Source organism: Arachis stenosperma, chromosome 5 (genome assembly GCF_014773155.1).
Source record: "Arachis stenosperma cultivar V10309 chromosome 5, arast.V10309.gnm1.PFL2, whole genome shotgun sequence".
NCBI lineage: Eukaryota > Viridiplantae > Streptophyta > Magnoliopsida > Fabales > Fabaceae > Arachis > Arachis stenosperma.
In genome coordinates, this window is record NC_080381.1 from 85,535,965 (window position 1) to 85,547,679 (window position 11,715).

An 11,715-nucleotide genomic window follows, 5' to 3' on the forward strand; every position below is an offset into this window, starting at 1 on the left:
AAGTTTTTCAAAATTTTTCTTTTCTTTTTCGTTTTTCCAAAAATATTTTCGAAAAAAATAATTAAAATCCAAAAAGAAAATTAGAAAATCATAAAAATCAAAAATATTTTGTGTTTCTTGTTTGAGTCTTGAGTCAATTTTTAAGTTTGGTGTCAATTGCATGCTTTTAAAATTTTTCTTGCATTTTTTCGAAAAAATCCATGCATTCATAGTGTTCTTCATGATCTTCAAGTTGTTCTTGATAAGTCCTCTTGTTTGATCTTGAAGATTTCTTGTTTTGTGTCTTATGTTGTTTTTCATATGCATTTTTCATTTGTTAGAGTCCATGCATTAAAGATTTCTAAGTTTGGTGTCTTGCATGTTTTCTTTGCATCAAAAATTTTTCAAAATTATGTTCTTGATGTTCATCATGATCTTCAAAGTGTTCTTGGTGTTCATCTTGACATTCATAGCATTCTTGCATGCATTCATTGTTTTGATCTAAAAATTTCATGCATTAAGTATTTTTGTTGTTTTTCTCTCTCATCATTAAAAATTCAAAAATCAAAAAAATATCTTTTCCTTATTTCCCTCCAAATTTTCGAAATTTTGGGTTGACTTGGTCAAAAATTTTCAAAATTAGTTGTTTCTTACAAGTCAAGTCAAAATTTCAATTTTAAAAATCTTATCTTTTCAAAATCTTTTTCAAAAATCATATCTTTTTCATTTTTTTTTCTTATTTTCGAAAATTTTAAAAATTGTTTTTCAAAATCTTTTTCCTTATCTTTACATCATATTTTCGAAAATTCACTAATAATTAATGTGATTGGTTCAAAAATTTGAAGTTTGTTACTTTCTTGTTAAGAAAGGTTCAATCTTTAAAGTTCTAGAATCTTATCTTGTAGTTTCTTGTTAGTGAAGTAAATAATTTCAAAATTTTTGAATTAAATCTTTTTATCTTTTATTTGATCTTTTTCAAAAATTTTATCTTTTTCAAAATTTGATTTCAAAATATCTTATTTAACTTATTATCTTCTTATCTTTTTCAATTTTGATTTCAAATCTTTTTCAATCAACTAACTAACTTTTTGTTTGTTTCTTATCTTTTCCAAAACCACCTAACTACTTTTCCCTCTCTAATTTTCGAAAATATCTCACCCCTTTTTCAAAAATTCTTTTTAATTAACTAATTGTTTCATGTTTTAATTTTAATTACATTTTATCTCTAATTTTCGAAAATTACTAACCCCTTTTTCAAAATTATTTTCGAAAATTTTTCCTCTCTTTTCTTCTTCTATTTTATTAATTATTTACTAACACTTCTCTTCACCTCTCTTCATCTAAAAATCCGAACCATTCTTCTTCACTCTTTCCCTCCTTTCTTTTTATACTAACATAAAGGAATCTCTATACTGTGACATAGAGGATTCCTCTTCTTTTCTTGTTTTCTTCTCTTTCATATGAGCAGGAACAAGGATAAAGGCACTCTTGTTGAAATTGATCCAGAACCTGAAAGGACTCTGAAGAGAAAATTAAGAGAAGCTAAGTTACAACAATCCAGAAACAACCTTTCAAAAATTTTCGAACAAGAGAAGGAGATGGCAGCCGAAAATAATAATAATGCAAGGAGATTGCTTGGTGACTTCACAAAGCCAACATGCAAAATTGATGGAAGAAGCATCTCCATTCCTGCCATTGGAGCCAATAACTTTGAGCTTAAGCCTCAACTAGTTGCTTTAATGCAACAAAACTGCAAGTTTTATGGACTTCCATCTGAAGATCCTTATCAGTTTTTAACTGAGTTCTTGCAGATCTGTGAGACTGTAAAGACGAATGGAGTTGATCCTGAAGTCTACAGACTCATGCTTTTCCCTTTTGCTGTAAGAGACAGAGCTAGAATATGGTTGGATTCACAACCTAAGGATAGCCTGGACTCCTGGGATAAGCTAGTCACAGCCTTCTTGGATAAATTCTTTCCTCCTCAAAAGCTGAGCAACCTGAGAGTGGATGTTCAAACCTTCAAACAAAAAGATGGTGAATCCCTCTATGAAGCTTGGGAAAGATACAAGCAGCTGACCAAAAGATGTCCATCTGACATGTTTTCAGAATGGACCATATTAGATATATTCTATTATGGTCTATCTGAATTTTCGAAAATGTCATTGGACCATTCTGCAGGTGGATCTATTCACCTGAAGAAAACGCCTGAAGAGGCTCAAGAACTTATTGACATGGTTGCAAACAACCAATTCATGTACACTTCTGATAGGAATCCTGTGAATAATGGGATACCTCAGAAGAAAGGAGTTCTTGAAATTGATGCTCTGAATGCCATATTGGCTCAGAACAAAGTGTTGACTCAACAGGTCAACATGATCTCTCAAAATCTGAATGGATGGCAACATGCATCCAACAGTACTAGAGAGGCAGCTTCTGAAGAAGCTTATGATCCTGAGAACCCTGCCATGGCAGAGGTTAATTACATGGGTGAACCTTATGGAAACACCTATAACTCATCATGGAGAAATCATCCAAATTTCTCATGGAAGGATCAACAAAAACCTCAACAAGGTTTTAACAATGGTGGACGCAATAGGCTGAGCAATAGTAAGCCATATCCATCATCTTCTCAGCAACAGACAGAGAATTCTGAACAAAACACTTCTAATTTAGCTAATATAGTCTCTGATCTGTCAAAGGCCACTTTCAGTTTCATGAATGAAACAAGATCCTCCATTAGAAATTTGGAGGCACAAGTGAGCCAGCTGAGTAAGAAACTCCTCCCAGTATTCTCCCAAGTAATACAGAAGAGAATCCAAAAGGAGAGTGCAAGGCCATTGAGATACTCAACATGGCCGAATGCACAAGGGAGGAGGAGGACAAAAATCCTAGTGAGGAAGACCTCCTAGGATGTCCCTCAAGCAAGAAGGAGTTTCTTATTAAGGATCCAAAGGAATCTGAGGCTCATATAGAGACCATAGAGATTCCATTAAATCTCCTTCTGCCATTCATGAGCTCTGAAGACTATTCTTCCTCTGAAGAGGATGAAGATGTGACTGGAGAGCAAGTTGCTCAATACTTAGGAGCTATCATGAAGCTGAATGCCAAGTTGTTTGGTAATGAAACTTGGAAAAGTAAACCTCCCTTGCTCATTAGTGAACTGGATTCTTGGATTCAGAAAACTCTACCTCAAAAGAAACAAGATCCTGGCAAAGTTCTTAATACCTTGCACCATAGGCACCATGAACTTTGCAAAAGCTCTGTGTGATCTGGGGTCAGGGATAAATCTCATGCCACTCTCTGTAATGGAGAAGCTAGGGATCATTGAGGTACAGCCTGCCTTGTTCTCATTGCAATTGGCAGACAAGTCATTGAGACAAGCTTATGGGTTAGTAGAGGACGTTCTAGTAAATGTTGAAGGCCTTTACATCCCTGCTGATTTCATAATCTTAGACACTAGGAAGGAAGATGATGAATGCATCATCCTTGGAAGACCTTTCCTAGTCACAGCAGAAGCTGTGATAGATGTCAACAGAGGAGAATTAGTCCTTCAATTGAATGGGGACTACCTTGTGTTTAAAGCACATGGCCATCCCTCTGTGACAAAAGAGAGTAAGCATGAAGAGCTTCTCTCAGTTCAGAGTCAAGAAGAGCCCCCACAGTCAAACTCTAAGTTTGGTGTTGGGAGGCCACAACCAAACTCTAAGTTTGGTGTTAAGACCCCATATCCAAACTCTAAGTTTGGTGTTGGGACTATACAACATTGACCTGATCACCTTGTGGCTCCAAGAGAGCCACTGTCAAGCTATTGACATTAAAGAAGCGCTTGTTGGGAGGCAACCCAATTTTATTTATCTATTTTTATTTTATTGTTATTTTGTGTTTTATTAGGTACATGATCATGAGGAGTCACGAAAAAATCATAAAAATTAAAAACAGAGTCAAAAACAGCAGAAGAAAAAATTTACACCCTGGAGGACGCACAGGCTGGCGTTCAACGCCAGTAAGATGCATCTGGCCGGCGTTCAACGCCAGAACAGAGCATCATTCTGGTGCTGAACGCCAGAAACAAGCAACATTCTGGCGCTGAACACCAGGAATATGCCTGGAGAAGAAAAGCTGGCGTTGAACGCCAGTAACAAGCATGAAACTGGCGTTCAACGCCAGAAACATGCTTTACATGGGCGTTGAACGCCCAGAATGTGCACCAATGGGCGTTTAAACGCCAGAATGGTGTGCAAAGGCATTTTACATGCCTATTTGGTGTAGGGATGGAATTCCTTGACACCTCAGGATCTGTGGACCTCACAGGATCCACCTACCTCGCCCTCTCTCTCTCCATTCATGGTCATCCCTTCTGTTTTTCATTCACCACTCACTTCTATCCACTCTTCCCCATAAACCCCACCCACCCTCAAAATTTAAAACTCTTTCCCACCCAAACCCACCCATATAGCCGACTACACACATGCCTCCATCTCCTCCATATCTTTTTCTTCTTCTTCATCTTTCCTTTCTTCTCTTGCTCGAGGGCGAGCAATTTTCTAAGTTTCGTGTGGTAAAAGCATAGCTTTTTGCTTTTCCATAACCATTAATGGCACCTGTTCATACCCTGACCGGGCTCCTCCAAACTCGGCAAATTCATAAAAGGTCCGACCTCGTCCTAAGGCTCATGCCCAAAGGTCGGACCTCGGACAATAAAGCAAGGAAGGCCTATCAAAAGGAACGCAGCCCAAAACCTAAAGGCCTAAAAGGCCTAGACAAAGGCGGTTCCACAAAGATAGAGATAAAACTCCCAGAGATAAGATAAGATAAAGAGATCTTATCCAGGGAAGATCACGGCCAACTACTATAAATACACTAGAGCACCCATGTATGGCATTCATTCCACATCTACACATATCTGCTTGGACCCATGCTAACTTAAGCATCGGAGTGTCATTGTAGGTACAACCACCAACTACTCCGCATATCAAGCTCGGGTCCCTGAACCCCCACCTCGGGCCTCTCCAGACGACCGAGCAACACGTTTCAGGTAACCCTCGAAACATTGGCGCCGTTGCCGGGGACCTGGAAGTCATCCCTCTATCATGGCGGACGACCCTCTCAACAATGACCACGCTGCATCTGAACAAGAGGACGAAATTGACACCGGAGAACGACCGGACAGCCCTCTATCACCACGCACTCCAGGAGGAAACAAACAGAATCGCCCAAAGACATCACTCCCAAACAAAGATCCACAAAATTCCGAAAAAGAGAAGAACTCGGAGATTCTAGAAACAGTCCGGGCACAACAAGACCGACTAAAACAACTCGAAGAGGACATAAAGAAGCAGAAAGAAACTAAACAAGATCTGAGAAGGGAGACTCGAAAGCGCAGAGAATTAGAAGAAAAACTGCGGAAAATAGAGGCCAACCTGAAAGACCGAACAGAATGCGGCACCACCCCCGAAGGCAACCATGATCCCTTCACGCGAGAGATCATGAAGGAGAAGGTACCGCGAAACTTCAAACCACCCGATATGGATCTCTACGAAGGCACCACCGATCCAAGTCACCACCTCAGCAACTTCAGAAGCAGAATGTACCTAGTCGACGCCTCCGACGCAATTCGGTGCAAAGCCTTCCCCACCACTCTCACCAAGTCAGCCATGAAGTGGTTCGACAATCTGCCACCAAGATCAATCACCAGCTTCGAAGACCTAACCAAAAAATTCCTAATAAGGTTCTCTATTCAAAAGGACAAGACAAAACATGCCCCCAGTCTACTCGGGATCAAGCAAGGTAACCAAGAAACTCTCCGAGAATACATGGAGCGATTCAACAAAGCCTGCCTGGACATACAACACTTGCCCACTGAAGCAGCCATCATGGGACTAGCAAACGGCCTAAAAGAGGGACCGTTTAGCCAATCCCTATCCAAACGATACCCGACCTCCCTATACGAGGTGCAGGAGCGGGCAGAAAAATATATCAACATGGAGGAAACCTCCCAGCTAAGAGACTCTTCTAGGAAGGAATCAACCTACCCACTCCGAGATCGGGATCGGGAACAGAAGAAGAAAGAAGACCCCAACTCGGACAAGCCACGGAAGTACCACAACTACACCCCCCTCCGAGTCTCCCTGGTAGACGTCTACAGAGAAGTATGCCACACCGAAAAGATCCCATCGCCCCGACCGCTAAAACACAAGAGAGCGGGGAGAGATCAGTCCGAATACTGTGAATATCACAAGCTCTACGGTCATTCTACTAACGACTGCTACGACCTAAAAAATGTTATAGAAAAGCTAGCCAGAGAAGGAAAACTCGACAGATACATAGCAGAGAAAGGAGAAGAGACCAGGAAGAGAAGGCGGGGAGACAACGAAGATCGGGCCGAACAAACCCCGCGAACCCCTGAAAGACATGTTCACATGATAAATGGAGGTTTTGCAGGCGGAGGAACATCCAAATCATCACGAAAAAGACACCTCAAAGAAGTCTATCACGTCCGAGAAGACAGTCCCCTGCCCGAATTACCTACTATCTCATTTACCCGAGAAGATGCTCAAGGGATAATCCCCGGGCACGACGATCCAATGGTAGTCACCATTATCCTAGCAAACGCCAACTTACATCGAACCTTGATTGACCAGGGAAGCTCAGCAGATATCCTGTTCAAAACGGCCTTCGACAAGCTTGGACTGGAAGAAAAAGAACTAAAGGCCTATCCCACCGACCTATTTGGACTAGGGGATACCCCGATCCATCCCTTAGGATACATCTCGCTACACACTACCTTTGGAAGAGGCGAGCAATCCAAAACATTAAGCATCGACTACATCATAGTCGACGTCACTTCAGCATACAATGCCCTCATTGGGCGACCAACCCTGAATAGGCTGGCAGCTATAGTCTCGACCCCACACCTCTGTATGAAGTTCCCTACCGCAAAAGGAATCGCTACCCTAAAAGGCGACCAAAAACTAGCGCGGCGATGCTACAACGAAAGCCTAAGCCTAAAAGGGAAAGAGGTCAACACAATCGAACTCGGACGAGTTCAAGCCCGAGAAGATCTTCGACCACAACCAGAGGGAGAAACCGAAAAAGTCCAGATTGGGAACACGCCTGAAAAAATAACAAACATAGGAGCAAACCTCGAAGCAGGCCTAAAAGAGGAACTCATAACCCTCTTAAGGGAGAATTCCGACCTCTTCGCCTGGAAAGCCTCCGACATGCCAGGCATAAGCCCCGACCTGATGTGCCAAAAGCTATCAGTGTACCCGGGATCCCGACCTGTCCAACAAAGACGCCAGAAGCTCGGACCCGAGCGCATGCAAGCAATAGAAGAACAAGTACAAGCACTGCTAGATGCAGGGTTCATTAGGGAAGTAAAATACCCCCTATGGCTCGCAAACGTGGTCCTGGTAAAAAAGCCCAACGGAAAATGGAGGATGTGCGTCGACTACACGGATCTCAACAAAGCCTGCCCCAAAGACCCATATCCACTACCAAACATCGACGCCTTAGTAGACGCAGCCTCAGGCTATAGATATCTCTCCTTCATGGACGCATACTCGGGATACAACCAAATCCCGATGTACGGACCCGACCAAGAAAAGACCTCGTTCATAACCCCAAGGGCAAACTACTGCTACGTAGTAATGCCCTTCGGGCTGAAGAACGCAGGGGCAACCTACCAGAGGCTAATGAACAAAGTATTCTCAGAGCACATCGGATTACAGCTGGAGGTATATGTCGACGACATGCTGGTAAAGACACAAGAAGACAAAAACTTGCTGACCGACCTCACCAGTATCTTCGATACCCTCAGAAAACACAACATGAGACTTAACCCGACAAAGTGCACCTTCGCCGCAGAGGCCGGAAATTTCTTAGGCTTCATGCTTACTCAAAGGGGCATCGAAGCAAACCCGGACAAATGCCAAGCGATACTCAATATGAAGAGCCCAACGTGTGTCAGAGAAGTACAACAACTAAATGGAAGGCTAGCCGCCCTATCAAGATTCTTGGCAGTATCAGCAATAAAGTCACTACCTCTCTACTCACTCCTAAAGAAAGGGAAACCCTTCTCATGGACCCCGGAGTGCGAAAAAGCCTTTCAAGAATTCAAGGAATTCCTCGGGCAGCCACCAATCCTAACCCGACCTCTAAAAGGAGAAGAGCTCGTACTTTACCTCTCGGTTGGACATCGAGCAGTCGCTTCAGCATTAATACGAGAAAATGACCAAGGACAACACCCCATATACTTTGTAAGCAAGGCACTACAAGGGGCCGAATTAAACTACCAGAAGATAGAAAAATTCGCCTACGCCCTAGTGTTCACAGCTCGGAGGCTCCGTCCCTACTTTCAAGCCCACACCATCAAAGTCCGGACAAACCAACCCATGAGGCACATCCTCCAAAAAACAGACCTGGCAGGACGAATACTGCAATGGGCAGTGGAACTGTCCGAGTTCGACCTCCACTATGAAACCCGGACTGCCATAAAATCTCAGTATCTCGCCGACTTCATCGCAGAATACACTGAGACCCCTGGAACCCCCCTCTCATGGAACCTGTATGTCGACGGGTCCTCAAACAAAACTGGGAGCGGAGCCGGGGTTATACTCGAAAGCGACCAAGGAACGCGGATAGAGCTATCCCTAAAATTTGAGTTCCAGGCTTCGAACAACCAAGCCGAATACGAGGCCCTACTAGCAGGTCTAAAGCTAGCCGAAGAGGTCGGAGCCCAGAAAATCACGATCTTCAGCGACTCCCAGGTCGTCACATCACAAGTAAATGGAAGCTACCAGGCCAAAGACCCCACCATGAAAAAATACCTGGACCAAACACAGGCACAACTACGCCACTTTTCAGAGATACAGATTCAGCACATACCTCGGGAACAAAATGCCCGGGCAGACGCCCTCTCAAAGCTTGCCAGCACCAAGCCCGGAGGCAACAACAGAAGCCTCCTCCAGGAAACCTTACAATCTCCCTCCGTGCTAAGAGAGGAAGAAACGCTAAATATATCCAACCAACAGCAAGGATGGATGACCCCCATACTCAACTATCTGAAGTCAAGAACTCTCCCCGCCGAAAGAAAGGAAGCTAAAAGACTCACGAAAGACGCCCAGAATTATACACTAATTCACGACATATTATACAGAAGAGGATTCTCGAACCCCCTCCTCCGGTGCGTCCCGACCTCAGAGACAAAGAGCGTCCTCGAAGAAATCCACGGAGGTATGTGTGGGAACCACCTCGGAGCTCGGGCATTATCCAAGAAAGTAGTCCGAGCCGGGTTCTACTGGCCGACTCTGCAAAGGGACGCAACGGAATTTGTGAAAATATGCCCCCCTGCGAAAAACACGCCAATTTTCACAAAGCACCACCCGAAGACCTTATCAGCGTCACCGCACCATGGCCCTTCGCAAAATGGGGACTTGACCTACTCGGCCCGTTCCCCCAAGGACCGGGGCAAGTCAAATACCTCATAGTAGGGGTCGACTACTTCACAAAGTGGATCGAAGCTGAACCCTTAGCCACCATTACGGCTCAGAAAAGTCGCAAATTCCTATACAAAAACATCGTCACAAGGTTCGGAGTCCCCTACTCCATCACCACAGACAATGGAACACAGTTCACAGACACAAATTTTCGGAACTTGGTGGCCGAGCTAAAAATCAAACAGCAATTCACCTCAGTCGAGCACCCACAAGCCAATGGACAAGCAGAGGCCGCAAATAAAGTCATCTTGGCCGGGTTAAAACGAAGACTCCAAGAGGCCAAAGGGGCATGGGCCGAGGAGCTCCCCCAGGTACTATGGGCATATCGGACAACTCCACACTCTACAACGGGAGAATCACCATTCCGACTAGCTTACGGGATGGAGGCAATGATTCCTATCGAAATAGATGAAGGGTCACCCAGAGTCATCTTCTACAACGAAGAAGGTAACCCGCAGGCACAAAAGGAAGAACTCGACCTCCTCCCCGAGGTCCGAGAAAGAGCTCGGATCCGAGAAGAAGCCTTAAAACGGCGAACGGCCCTCAGATACAATCAGAAAGTAATAAAACGAAGCTTCTCCATTCACGACCTGATTCTAATCCGAAATGACATCGGAACACAAAAGTCGGGAGAAGGGAAGCTAGCTGCAAATTGGAAGGGACCCTACAAGGTAACGGAAGTCTTAGGAACAGGCTATTACAAAATATCCGACCTAGAAGGCAATGAGTTACCCAGGGCCTGGCACGCCTGTAATCTAAGACGATACTACAGCTAGAAAAACTTGACCCGAGGTGTACTCTTTTTCCCTACAAGGGTTTTTTAATGAGACACCCGGACAAGAAAAACACCCGACCTAGCCAAGGGTAAACACTCTGTAAATATTCTTTTCTTTTTTAATACTAATCGAATTTTTCTTTTTCTTTTCTTTTTCCCTTCTCGTGATAAAACAAATCCTGAAAAGTATCCCGCCAAGGCGCATTAATTTATGCTCGGCAAAACGCAAAAAATCATTTGCCAAGAGACCGCACAAGGTCGGCAAAGATAAAAGCGACGAGGTTCAAATTAATGTGAGAAGTTATAAAGCAACTCTGAAAAGGCTCAAAAGCCAAAATAAAAGAAGTTGCAAAAATAACTTAAAGAACCGACCAATAACAAGGTCGGACCCAACAAAGGGAATACACCGAGGTCCGAGTAAAAACCCGGATACAAGAAGAAGCCTTAAAACGGCGAAAAGGCCAAAGAAGACAAGGATTTCGAAAAAACGCTTACTAAAAGGTTGCTATACAAAAACAACTAAAAAGTACAAGCGAAAAAACGAAATCAATTGGTAAAACAAAGTTTCAAAAAGCGCTAACTAAAAGGTTGTTATCCAAAAAACAACTAAAAAGCATAAAGCGGAACTACAAGCCAAAAACGCAAACAAAACACCACATAATAAGCTAAAAAGTTACTACGAGTAGCTAATAGCAAAAAGGTGTTCAAAGTATTTAAACCATCCAAAAAGAGCCCACAGGCCGGGCACAAAACCAAAGACAAAGGATTACAGAGAATCAAGATCCTTTCCGGACTCCACGTCAGTAGGAGGCTGTGGAGGAAGAACCATAGAAATCGGGACAGCCTTGACAGCACCGTCATCTCGGTTTAAAACCTCCACACCAGACTCCTCCCTGGTCGGAGGTGAGGTCGGGTTCGCAACCGGAACTTCGGGGTCAGACACCGGAACCTCATCCTCATTGGGAGCAGGAACAATCCTTCCCTCCACGACAACATTATCCATACTGAATAAACTCAGATCCAGGTCAGGGGCAAGAACCCGGACCTGAGCCTTCAAATTTTCATACATAGCATCCATACCCTTAGCCACATGCCCTTCTAGCTCGTAAAAATCATCCTAAGCGGATTGCAACTTCTCCTTTGCCTCCACAAGCTCGGCAAATGTTCGAGTATAACTCTCCTTCGCCGCCTTCGCCATCTCCTCGGATGCATTCGCTGCCGCCACAGCTGCAGTAGCTTTAGCTTTCTCCTTCTCCAAAGATGCCTCCAGCTCAGTAATCCTAGCAGCCTTCAGCTTACTAAACCTCTCGAGCTCAGACTGAGCTTTCTCAAGTCGGGAACTGGTTGCACCAATGGGGGATTTCTTGAACTCCCGGGCAATAGCGGCATGAAGACTAGCCATCCGGACACAGCTCCGCGCCATATATTGAAAATGGCGCTCCATAGACTCATCATCAGTAGAAA